Source organism: Ochlerotatus camptorhynchus, unplaced genomic scaffold (assembly GCF_037179485.1).
Source record: "Ochlerotatus camptorhynchus isolate MF236.1 unplaced genomic scaffold, CSIRO-AGI_Acam_v1.1 ptg000246l, whole genome shotgun sequence".
In the NCBI taxonomy this organism is placed as follows: Eukaryota; Metazoa; Arthropoda; class Insecta; order Diptera; family Culicidae; genus Ochlerotatus; species Ochlerotatus camptorhynchus.
In genome coordinates, this window is record NW_027040736.1 from 152,287 (window position 1) to 166,234 (window position 13,948).

The following is a 13,948-nucleotide window of genomic DNA, read 5'->3' on the forward strand; positions in this document are numbered from 1 at the left end:
TTCTCCGTTTATTCTTCGGGAATACTTTTCCTGCCACGTTTCTCGATGCGGCCACAGTTATCACCGTTTTTCAAGAAGCTTCCTACAACCACACTGAAACAAATCGGAATGTATCGTATATTGTATCCATCTTATAGAATAGCAATGCCAGAGGGTTTATTCATTCTATGTGTTGATTGGTAGATTCCATTGAATTATCTGCGACTACGATATGTAATGATTTATATCGTACTTAGTAAATACATGACATTCCTTTACTTTCCTTGAACGTGGTTAGCGATGGGTAAGACGTATGTGGATATTGTCCGATATATTTTATAGTGAAGAAATGTTGGTATGTCATGGGTGGAAACAGACATCTAGAAACTATTGGACAGTCATATGAGTTTGCTATATAAGAAAATCCAGTATAAATATCTGTTTTCGTGATGAATATCGCTCACTTAAAGATATATCTTATAAGACGATCATAAATATTTTATTGGAGTGGTTTTTAACGATTTTTTACGTTTGTTGATATGTCTAGCGTGTAAACAGATACATTGAAACTATTTAACAGTCATTTAAGGTTGTGCTATAGGAAAATTCAAAAACAAATAATTGTTTTTGGGTTGAATACTGCTCGCAATATATCTTATATCTTAAATAGTTATCATGCATATTTAATTGAAATAGCTTCCGACGATTTTTTACGCTTGTAGATTGTAAACAAATTTATCTCAATCATTAGATAGTCATATAAATTTGCCACGGGGGCAAAAATCAAGAATTTCGTCGTAGCTCACATCAATGTGATGAATATAGGGGTTAGTATGACTGAATCAGACTACACTTTCTAGCATTCAGCACTGCGATGCAAGTGTGAAAGATCGCTGTCAGTTTGCCCAAAAATGTAAAAATCATGTGAACTACGGTGCATCTATATGTGGTTGACAGAGATAGAGTCCCCCTGAAATTTGCCTTTCAAGAAAACGAGAAGCAAATATTTGTTTTTGGCATGGTTGAGGGAGTTATTACCAAAGCGAGTATGACTCGCGATGGTTTCCTGAAAGACGGGGTTGGTGTCTTCAATAACCCTAACCTCCCCAACATTAAAATACTAGACTGCATTCAAATGCATTCAGCGTCCCTCGAGATCAACTTCAGCGGTCTTTGAAGGCTCGCGCACAGCGTTCCTTTGCGGAAATCCTAAGATCAGTTACTCCATCTTCCCGAGTTTCCCCGTGTAACTCTTTCGACCTTCTCTCAGTTGATGACCAGGGCTCTGACCTTACAACTGGCTAGGGAAGTCATTTAGTTTTCAAAGCCCCAACTAAGAAGCGATCCAAAATTACCACGCATCAGCCTCAGGAGGCCTCTCGTATTGAACCTCGAGTCATCTTGAAAAAAAAAACGGAAGTAGTGGTAATATTCCTAAAGCCCCTCCACCGGGTTTCAAATCATTTGTATTTCATAGGGACTTTCCACGACTTCTAGGTACTTCAAAGGCTGCGAATGTTCCAGCTTCACAGCCACATGAAGCCATGTGGATGGCATTCTTAAAATATATGTGTCTGAGCGACCTAAAAATTTATTAATTTAAAATTTGCATCAGCCTAATACCAACAATCAATACGAAACTAACGATTTTAAATTGGCTCACTACTTGACTACCCGAATAGAAATTTACATTAGCCCAACGTTTGATTTTGATGTCTACATCAGCATCGAAATCAAATGTATGCCTGATGTCAAACATTAGAAAACATTATGATTTAGTTGTATTTAAGCAACGTAACATGGTGTATACATCAGAAATTTTGGAACAAAATTTTGCCATTCTAATGTCGGTCTGACGTCAAAAATTTCAATCCCTTGACATTAGAACCAAACGTTTTAAGGATGTTTTCTGATGTACATTACGTTAGAACTAAACGTTGTTCGGATGTTTTTAAATGTAAACGTTTTCTGATGTTTTCTAATGTAGATGTTTCCTGATGTTAGAAACAAACGTTTTTGGATGTTTTCAGATGTAAAAAACGTTAGAACTAAACGTTTTTCGGATGTTTTTATATGTAAACGTTTTCTGATGTTTTCTAATGTAGAGGTTTCCTGATGTTAGAATCAAACGTTTTTCGGTTGTTTTCGGATGTAAAAAACGTTAAACTAAACGTTGTTCGGATGTTTTTATATGTAAATGTATTCTGATGTTTTCTAACGTAGATGTCTCCCGATGCTAGAACCAAACGTTTTTTGGATGTTTTCGGATGTACACAACGTTAGAACTAAACGTTGTTCGGATGTTTTCAATTGTACTTCCTGTTTGTTGTTCTCTGATGTTTTCAGATGTACAAAACGTTTAAAGTAAACGTTGTTTTAATGTTTTAAAATGTAGATGTTTACTTATGTTTTAAGAAGTACAAACACTAGAATCTTACTTTTCAAATGCTTTCAATTATATTTACAACACATTAGAATTAGTAACATAATCGTGTAAACACTACACACCATTGTTGTTAGATAACATCATAAAAATGCGTACATAACTGTCAATGCTGAAGCTCCCGTTTCCCACCAGTCAGTTAACTGACCTTAGCTAACCTAATGTCATTGCGGCAACTCTCTATGCGGCAGGGGAACTATGCCATTAGCGCGCTAAGAGTTATTAGACCACTGACATAGGCGCCAATTTGTAGGTGACGAGGCACTTGGTGACATTACAGCGAGCTTGACGATTGTTGCAGCATTTTTTAATCAAACTAACAGTTAAGGAGTGTAGTGTTTACAAGATCATGTTTCTAGCACTAATGCTTTGTACAATTGAAAGCATTGGAAAAGTTAATTCTCATGTTTTGCACAATCAGAAAACATAAAATTGTACAAAAAAAATCATCCATTCTGGTAGACTACCTCTTAAATGCATACAGAATAGCCATTGCGTAAGCTCCCGTTTCCCACCAGTCAGTTAACTGACCTTAGCTAACCTAATGTCATTGTGGCAACTCTCTATGCGGCAGGGGAACTATGCCATTAGCGCGCTAAGAGTTATTAGACCACTGACATAGGCGCCAATTTGTAGGTGACGAGGCACTAGGTGACGTTACAGCGAGCTTGACGATTGTTGTATCATTTTTGAACGAACTACCAGACAAAGATGCCTAGTGTTTACATAATCAAGTTTCCAAATCTACAGGGCCACCCACATTAGATCCGGATCTGGCGCGATGCAGCAAAGTGACAGCTAAATATATTGTCTAACTATAAAATTTACCCGTGTACTGAATGGGAATTGTGGGTTCGAATCCCACCGGTGCCCTTAGATTTTTTCGCAAATTTTCTCACACACATGTCTCTTACCGATGATATGTGCTTACCTCTCAGTATGTTCAAACTTTCCTAAAAATAAAAAATTTACGACAACGCAACGCAAGCAGATCTAATGTGGGTTACCCTTAAGGCCTGTGGAAGAGTGAAAACTGGTGGCCACGTGAAAGTTTAGGGAAATTCCCCCATTAATTTGCAAAATTTAGCAAAACACAAATGCTCCGTCCATGCGTCGAACCACAAACGAAACTCGTCAGTTGGTGGTGATTGATGACTTCCTTCGTTGCTTTGGTGGTGTCATGCCTTCCTTCGAAAAGAAGCACAGCCGTGGATCCTGGCCCTTGAGTTGATGAGTCCAGGTCTAGGTGTTCAATTGCCTCCCTGGCGTAAGTGGTTGCCACTCGGTTGCAGAACATAGAACGATAGAAAATAAACAAGAAAACAAAGCCAAATTGAAGATTAATCCAGGGATTTTGCAGTAAATATTTAGATGAGCTAAGACTAGAGAATGCTAGAGAAACTGTGAAAGACTATCAAAGCAAACTATGCACCTAGATTCAAATCTTTTCAGAAAACTTATCAATACGCATAGTTTGAACCGATGTATAAACATCATGCAGACATTGTTGTCTTTGAAATGTCTACGAGCCTGGTAAAGGGCCGAACCCAATGGCACCAGTACAGCGGCATAGCGGTATAGCGGTAAATGTACATTTTAAGGTTAGTTAGAAGAACTACTAGAACTTCAGGGTAGTTCTATAAACATCAGAAAAATACCAGATTTAATTTAATTTAAGTTAATAATTATTCTGAAGACCTACAACTGAACAGAAATTCAAACGATGTCCTTTTGATATTCTTTGAATAGTTTAAGGTTCTACAAAGGGTCATTATTTTGTTTACTTCTTCTTTTTGAAATATTCTTCGATCATCATTTTCTAAATGTATTGGTAAAATTCATTGGAAGTGCATGTCCCCACGCCAAAACTGCCCATTTTTCATAAATATCAACTGGTATGGTGAGGAAAACTTAACCATCTCTTTTCTTCCTTCGTTTCAATACAACAGCAAATGTGATGTCACACTATCTAGTGGATAAGAATGTAGCAGACAAAACATAAGCACTGCCAGACTGCGCTGTATGCAAGTTTGTTTACACCCCTGAGCGGGAAAGTGTATAACAGGCTACGTGCACTGCTGCCATCAACCCTGTTAGTGTTGAATTCAATCTTCTGTGACTTTTTTAATTGGATCGGTAAAATGTTTAAAATGGTCATTTATGTTTTATTTAATCAGTTTTTGATATTTATCCACCATTAAATACATCCACTCATCTATGTTAATAAGGCAGACTTCGCAATTAATTGTTTTAATAAACTTAAATTCATTGCTAGAGGCAATACATCTGGCACCGCTGTTTCAATGATACTTTCACGATTGCTAGCAAAGCAGTAAAGTAGAAATGGTTTTCTTTGTGATGAATTTTGTTCACCAAGAGTTTTGTGAAGCAGTTGTTTTGAGTTTCGTGTATTCGGTTGCGTTTAATTGTGCTATACTTCGAAGAACACAAGTAAGTAAATACAGTGAATGTGTTTTCCCCAGGAAATTTTCGTGTTTTACCCACGAAATACATGTTATAAATTTTCGTATTCATAATATATGAATGTATGTGTAAACTAATGATGATGATTTTATGAAATTTAAAAAAGAAGAAGAACACACAATTACTTACCCTTTGTAGAACCTTAAATTGATCAGGTATTATTCTGAGAACCTACAACTGATCAATAAATCTTTAACATAAATTTAATTTAAATTTAACGTTAACATAACTTATACCTAAATTTGTATAAACTTCTACTTAACATAATTTTAACTTACCGTTAACTTAACATTAACTTAAATTTTACTTAACTTTAACTTAACGTTATCTTAACTTCAACATAACTTTAACTTAACTTTATCTTACACATAACTTTAACTTTACTTTATCTTAACTTAAACATAACTTTAACTTAACTTAAACATAACCTTAACTTAACTCTAACTTACCTTTAACGTAACTTTAACTAAATTTTAACTTTTACTTTAACATAAGTTTATCTTACCATCAACATAACTTTTACTTTAACATAATTTTAACTTAAATTTAGTTGTTACATACTTAATTTAACTTAACTTTAAATTTTACTTAACTATAATAAAACTTTAACTTAAACATAAACATCGGGATCCGGCATCGGAATGCGTTGCATCAGTAAGGATGCTTAACTCAGCCGGATTCCTCCTGCGGATCAATTTTGGAAAATAGTAACATCAAAATTGATCCGTTGGAGGAATCCGGATGAGTTAATCATCCTTGTTGATGCTTTGCATCAGTCAATTAAATCCGCCGGATTCCTCCAGCGGATCAATTTTTGGAAAAAAAAATACATCAAAATTGATCCGCTGGAGGAATCCGGATGAGTTAAACATCCTTACAATAAGGATGCTTATCTCAGCCAGATTCCTCCAGCGGATCAATTAAAAAAAAAATAATTACACTTAATAACAAATTGTTCAATACTTACCTCTATTCCCGAACACCTCCGGAATTATTGGAAGCAGCCGGCTGAAAAAAAAAACAATTACAAAATAATCAAAATTTTGGATATGTTTGTTAAAATTTGTAATTATTTTTCAAAATTGATCCGCTGGAGGAATCCGGATGAGTTAAACATCCTTGTTGATGCGTTGCATCAGCAAGGATGCCTAACTCAGCCGGATTCCTCCAGCGGATCAATTTTGGAAAATAGTAACATCAAAATTGATCCGTTGGAGGAATCCGGATGAGTTAATCATCCTTGTTGATGCTTTGCATCAGTCAATGAAATCCGTCGGATTCCTCCAGCGGATCAATTTTTGGAAAAAAAAAGTTACATCAAAATTGATCCGCTGGAGGAATCCGGATGAGTTAAACATCCTTATTGATGCGTTGCATCAGTAAGGATGCTTAACTCAGTCAGATTCCTCCAGCGGATCAATTTTTAAAAATAATTACACTTAATAACAAACTGTTTAACACCTACCTCTATTCAATTTCCGTACACGTCCCTTAATCCGGAATTATTGGAAGCAGCCGGCTGAAAAAAAAAATACAAATTAATCAAAATTTTGGATGTTTGTTAGAATTTGTAATTATTTTTCAAAATTGATCCGCTGGAGGAATCCTGATGAGTTAAACATCCTTACAATAAGGATGCTTAACTCAGTCAGATTCCTCCAGCGGATCAATTAAAAAAAAATTACACTTAATAACAAACTGTTCAATACTTACCTCAGCTTACCTCTATTCAATTTCCGAACACCTCCGGAATTATTGGAAGCAGCCGGCTGAAAAAAAAAACAATTACAAAATAATCAAAATTTTGGAAACAGATCCAATTATTAGAATTTGTAATTATTTTTCAAAATTGATCCGCTGGAGGAATCCGGATGAGTTAAACATCCTTGTTGATGCGTTGTATCAGCAAGGATGCTTATCTCAACCGGATCAATTTTTGAAAATAATTACATCAAAATTGACCCGCTTGAGAAATCCGGATGAGATAACTGATGCAACGCATCAATTTTTTAAATTACAAATAATAACACTAAATATAACAAATATTTGAATACTTACTGTTAAAGTTGCTACTTTCCTTCGCGGCTCGGGTGAAGGAATTTGCGGTATGCGTTCCGTGCACTCAGCCATCTTGTCTAGTTTGTTTATAAACAAACCAGACAAGATGGCTGAGCACACGACAAAAAAAACACACCAATTTAAAAACGTCAGTCTTTAAGTCTAAAGCCCTACAGTAAAAGTATGTAGGGCTTTATTTAAGTCGCCCCATGTCAAATGACGTCACTTTGTCGCCGGCAATTTGTGTGTAAAGCCCTACAGTAAAAGTATGGACGTCTGTCAAAAGTTGTTCCAATCGAACCGTCAAAATGCACCGCTTTGCTCGATTGGAACAGCTTTTTTCAGTTTTGTGGTGTCAGTCGTCCATACTTTTACTGTAGGGCTTTATTCGTGTGGGGTGCTGTATTCGTACACGGTAAGAAAAAAGTACCCAACGGCCAGTTCACTTTTACCTACTTTTAACTAGTTTGTCTCCTTTTCTCCTTCTAATGTTGTCAAAAACGGAGGAGCAAAACCACCCAGAGGGGTAGTAAAGTGTGGGAACCCAACGTTGAGTATAATAATATTTACCTACTGTTGCCCTAATAAAAATTGTATGGTTAATTTGCTTAACGACGTGTTCTGGGTATCATCCAAACCATTTGTGGAATAGTTCAATGATTTGGGTTATCGTTCGTTTATGGTTATTTTTTATTAGGGTGGGTACAACTAACTTACTTTTGCGTTGAAAGCTAGTGGAAAATTCCATACGAATTGCACACAAGTAAATGAAAACTACTTTGACCCGCTTTACCTATTTTTGGGTTCCTGCACTATAGTGCCGAGATGAGTGAAAAGAACTTACTTTTGGGTACTTTTTTCTAACCGTGTACACGCTAACTTGAAAGTACTCATTAATGAGTAAAAAAAGACCCATTTTGAAGAAAAGTGGTTTAACTCATTGATGATTAAACCATTTTACCCATTAATGAGTATCTGTTACCCATTAATGATTAACAATTACTCATTAATGGGTAACAGATACTCATTAATGGGTAAAAAATTTACTCATTTAATGAGTTAAGCCACTTTTCTTCAAAATGGGTCTTTTTCAACCATTAATGGGTACTTTCAAGTTAGCGTGTACAGCACACTATGGCCGACGTTATGTTTAACGTACAGAACAAGAGTAAAATCGGGTTTCAATTGAAACGATAATAATCAATTAAAACACTAATTAACTCTTGCACTGTAACGTCACCAGGGCATTGTTTTACATACAAATAAACATTGCCCACAGGGCATGCCAAAACTTCTTTTAGTGATTTGAGGCTATGTCAGTCGTGCAAGAGTTAATGGTCGTAAGCTCTACCTTGTAATCGCAATGTGCTATTTTATATGATTGCGTCGAGGATCGCGCATTGGGCACATTTATGAGATTATGAATGCGGAAACACTAATAAAAGTGCGGTTTTACGTTAAATTGTTGTTGTGTCTTCATCGCACACATTCCTTGGTGAATGAAGAATAAGTGCGCAGAAGGCGTCAAGACGATACAACGTCTAAGTGCACTTTTATTAGCGTTTCCACTCTTCTAAAGAGTTCAATTTTATTTGCAATTGATAATGTCACAAAACTATGCATAGGAGGCATCACTGCACTGCAAGCCACTTTTTATTGTTGTGTCATATGATGTATTCTAATGTTTTATGCGTGCAACAATTTACATCGTGATGAAGTTTGATTCTAATGTAACGTTTGGTTCTGTTGTCATTGGATGTATTCTGATGTTTTATGCGTGCAAAAAATTACATCGTAATGAAGTTTGATTCTAATGTAACGTTAGGTTCTGTTGTCATTGGATGTATTCTGATGTTTTATGCGTGCAACAAATTACATCGTGATGAAGTTTGATTCTAATGTAACGTTAGGTTCTGTTGTCATTGGATGTATTCTGATGTTTTATGCGTGCAACAAATTACATCGTGATGAAGTTTGATTCTGATGTAACGTTAGGTTCTGATGTCATTGGATGTATTCTGATGTTTTATGCGTGCAACAAATTACATCGTGATGAAGTTTGATTCTAATGTAACGTTAGGTTCTGTTGTCATTGGATGTATTCTGATGTTTTATACGTGCAACATATTACATCGTGATGAAGTTTGATTCTAATGTAACGTTAGGTTCTGTTGTCGTTGGATGTATTCTGATGTCAAATTTTACATCGTCAAGACGTTTGATTCTGATGTAACGTTTGAGGCTAATGTATTTTTATGTACTTGGACGTCACACTGAAGTCTGAATACATTAAGGGTACAGCAATATACGTTAAAATGTAATGTATTGAAGATGTCTGCTGATGTTTCCTACATTACAATTTCTATTCGGGTAGCTTATTGGTCCCAAGTAAACGATTAACGTACCCCATTAGAGTCGAAATTCTAGTACTACACAATGTTTGTTTAGATTCCCTATGGAAGTTTGACAGATAAAATGAGGGGTTAGTTAATTTTCCTATGTTTCGAGGGGTGAATCGATTAGCTTGGGACCGAAGATAGTACCAGAGCTGAGCCAAAAAGTTGAGCACGTTTCTTCGGGACCTACTAGTCTTAGAGTTAACTCTATGCTAATACTGATTAATATCAGCAGTCAGTAATAATAATCAGTGTTTAGAACAACACAGAACAAATATTTTAATACATATCCACATATTGACTATGTTCAGGTGGTCCCGAAACAGTAAATGTAATATTTTTTAAAGACCGTGCGCGTCGTAGTTGCTACTCCGTTAGTGATCATAACCAGTGAAATTGCACAGGGAACCATATAGATGGAGCTTGGGGATTAGATTTTCATCTTTAATGTACAATTTCACTGATTCGTCCTATTTATGGATCAGTACCGACACCAGCCACGTCCTCACGGTCTTTAGGGGGAGGGGAAGGATGATTAGTTTGACGTCCGTTGTTACTAGAGACCGAATACATCTCTGCATCTCCTAGGCTGTCACTGGAAGGATTGTCATGTTGAGTGAGGTGGGTTTATTTTAAGTGATCCGGATCAGTAAAAGTAGCAGAATCTAGTCGATATATAATAAGGCATAGTGAAAAATTGTTAGACGGACCTAAGATTGTACTCCCGACCTTCTGCTCAGTAAGCAGAAACGTCATTTCTAAGCTACGATCAGGCTAGACAGTTACTCTGCCGTAGTTTGATTGCCACAGATTTATCAATTTTTGACTGTTGAAAAATTTGTCTAGCAACGTGGTCTATAGTTTAAGTGCCTGTCACATTAAAATTTGACTGCCAGCAGAAAATATTCTTTCACTTATTTTCATTGACATTTTCATTACACTGTAAGGATATAGAAAGCTCAGCAGGCCGTGATCACATTGGAAGACAATCTACTAGTTTGACAGCTTGATGGTTGGCAGTAAAAAGAAGAGCGAATTTGTTTCCAATTTGAGTGATAGAATGTAATGTATTGTAAGGTTTCCTCATTCGACCACTCATGGGTCACCATTCGATGATTACGCTTGGCGGTTATTGGCTCACTGTAATCGTCCATTTTCACGTCACTTGTGATCACACAACTAAATGCTTTCTGATCCAAACGGATGTCAAAATATCTGCGACCGATAAAGTTCTGCAAACAGTTGCCGAAGTACACACACATTTGTCTTTACAGCCAGCAAGAGTGTTCCGTCGAGCGGTGACCAGGCCCTACGTTGTGTTTTAATGTTTTTTCCGGATCCACGCACGTTTAAAAAACCAACCGAATTTTTGATTTCTTCCTTAACTGAGAAATATTTCAAGTTCCATGCAACGCTTTTATTTCATGCAACGTGACGGTTAAAACCTTTTTTTTTTTTTTACTCTAAATGATCTTTATTTCTGGTATTTGTGTGGTTTTACATGTATGAATTAACAAGTGACACAGAGGCGTCTTTTCAACTTTAGTTCATTTTGAAATGTTGAATTATTATTTAAAGTTCCTAGTCCTATCAGGCCTGTTTTTAAGAATGACCACCTTGGTGGGATTGGTTTGTTTGACGATCAAAACTGCGCCTAACTACACTTAAAAGGTTGTGCTATGATCCAACTCGATTTTTCTACTCCTATACTATAGTGGGCGCTTGTGTTGGTGCAAGCGCTACTCGCATCTATCAACTAACAGGGTTCGGCAACCTGATACCAACTTAATTACACCGTAAAGCGTTGGGCACAACAAAGAGTTTTTTGTCAATAGACCATGATCACAAATTTGAAATTTTCGCTCCACAATACGATTCCAAATCGGATCCTGACTAACCTCTCAAAATTTGAACCCATTTGGTGAGAAACTAAGATGGCACAAACCATTTGAAGTTTGTACGGGAATTACTATGGTAAAACCAAGATTTTTGTTCATGTCTATCAATAATTCACCATATCGGTCTGCTTCAAAAGTTTTCAACTGTACTTGTAGGAAATTACTACAGCTACAACTTTGCTGAAGACCACTTTTTGATTAAATGCAAGGATCGAAAGTTATCAATGGTTCAATGAGCTGATGTCTTATGATCATGCTCAACCAACTGCTCAGCAGGCAACATTGGTGTTTCTGGGGCGTTGAATAGGACATAAAAATCATGGCTACTATGTCACACTGCAAAATACAGTGTTGCCTACAGAGCAGCTGCTTGATCATGTCATAAGTTTACCAATCTCTTAAATAATTAAAAACTTTTTCCTGTCTCGTTTTACATAGAAACGATCTTCAGCAAAGTTGTAGCTGAGAAAATTTTCTATACGAATGGCTATTGACCTGTTACGCATCTCAATATGGAAAAAAGACTAGAAGGCAATGAACAAAAAGTTGAGATTTCCCATAGTAGTTTACATTTAAACTTCAAATGACTTGTGCGAAGTCTGTTTCTAACCAAATGAGTTGTAACTTTGGGAGGCTAATCAGGACCCGATTTGAAACCATTTAAGCACTGTGGAGCGAAAAAGTCAAATTTTGCATCAGTCTAATGATCATACTGTCACAGATAATATGTACGCTTTGACTGTCCGCAGTTCGGCAGTTACAGATATTTTGACTGTCTGCAGATAACCGTTAACCGATTACATTAGAAGCCAGATAAATTATGCAGGTTTAAATTGGAACTGGTTAGTCTGATCGTAGCTTAAGACAATGAGAAAGCAACACCGATGCATATTTGAAGCATACCTTATATTACCAGGCTTCATATTACCAGGCTTGGAATGGTTGTCAGTCGTAACGGTTTGGTGTGATTTGAGAAGCTCGATGGTAGCAGCAATCGTTTTCACAAACACAGGCTCCTTCGTATGTAAGTCTGTGCATCGTTTACTTTTCCATTCTTGTTTGTAGAAGAACATGTAGGGAAATGATAAAACTCGGTTGATATGGTTGATGATGGCACTTATGGTTGATCCGGGTTCGAAAAAAATAGTGCTCACCGTGGTTTGTTATTTTCTTAGGGGTTCGCTGGCCTAGTGGTGAATTTTTTTGCTTGCTAAAGAAGATTGGGGATTCTATTGCAGGCCCCTTTACATTACTGAATTGACCTTCCAAAGTGAATCTAGATCTAATTTACTCTTCTCACTGACAAATACGTCCTTCCTGTGACAGCCATGGAGATGCAAATGAGAATTTGGTTTCTAGTAATAACGGATGTTAGACTTACAATCCTTTCGTTCCCCGGATGTAACCGGAGCCTTTGTTGACCATATACATTAATGAACCATCATATCATCTCAAGTCTTATTCATTTGGATTTTTCAATGTTTCTGGTTCTTGTGAATCATGGAGTAGCAACTACGAAGTGTACGGTCGTCTTAACTCAAGCTCATATGTTCCCTGAAAGTTTATCAAAATATCTAATAGTTTTATAGTGAATGATGATAAAATATTTAGTAAAACTTCTGAAAGAGTACTGATTAGGAAATATTCTGGGATCAACAACAGATCCCAGCAGCGTGATCAACTGGTCTACACAGCAAAAATTAAATTTTAATATTACATCCAAGAGGATGCACTTCAATCATGTCGAAAATCTCATGTAATTTTTATGGCCACACAAATTTGTTTGTTTGCAGTAAGAGCAGCGTAGTGTCAGTTCATGTATTAATGATAATTTTATCCTCTTTGGCTAATAATATTACACCATATTTTCGACACGATTGATGTGATATTAAAATTATTTTTTGCTGTGTATAAAAAGTTAAGTATCCTACCTTTCTAATGATGCGAAATCATTAAAAAACGGATGAATAGAATCTGAAAAATTATGTTATTTCAGGTGTAAGGTATGCAAGCTGATTTATATACGGGTCCCAGATATTTAAAAGTTTGTTCGCACATCGTTATACCATAGTTCAACAGACAAGTCCCTGTTGGAATCAAACACCTTTTGCAAGGTAAACTCAATGAGCTGGAATCTAAATAATCGATTTTTCCTGCAAATATTACGGTAGATGAACCAGTTATGGCAAAACGTTCCTATGATGGTGTGTTCCAATTATAGCCTGTGCGATTTTCATAGGCCATAATTGGAATACAATATAATAGGAAAGTATTTTCATTACTATTACATCTACCCTAAATCAATATCAACATTTTTGGCTACTTCTAAACCCCCTCCCCCATCGTAGCGTATCTGATTAAATCTAATACATGAAAACAACCAAGAATCACTGTGAACTAATACATTCTAGAATTGCTAGCTTGCTTATGAATGCTAGTATTAGTTGGCCACATTTAGACATAATTGGCAATGGAACCAATTGTGTGAAAATTGCAAACATTTATATCAATACAAACTGATCTAGATTAGCTGAATTGATCTAGATTAAAATATTTCTTCTAGAATTCTAGATGAACGTATTTTTTTTTAATTTGATAAGGCTCAACCGAATTAAATTTACTGAGCTGAGAATTCTTGTTCACTATACAAAACATCTTAAAACTATAGTCGAAAGGTACAACACAATAAA

General features: G+C 36.2%; 1 long non-coding RNA gene across 1 annotated transcript; it reads right to left on the reverse strand.

Annotated features, from left to right (window-relative positions):
• Window positions 1–6,377: 6,377 nt before the first annotated feature.
• LOC135704673 (uncharacterized) lies at window positions 6,378–7,033 on the reverse strand. The gene is made up of 3 exons (XR_010517800.1): window positions 6,965–7,033; window positions 6,620–6,675; window positions 6,378–6,425 (listed from the first exon to the last, which is right to left on the reverse strand). It is a non-coding gene; the product is annotated as an uncharacterized LOC135704673 (long non-coding RNA).
• Window positions 7,034–13,948: the final 6,915 nt, after the last annotated feature.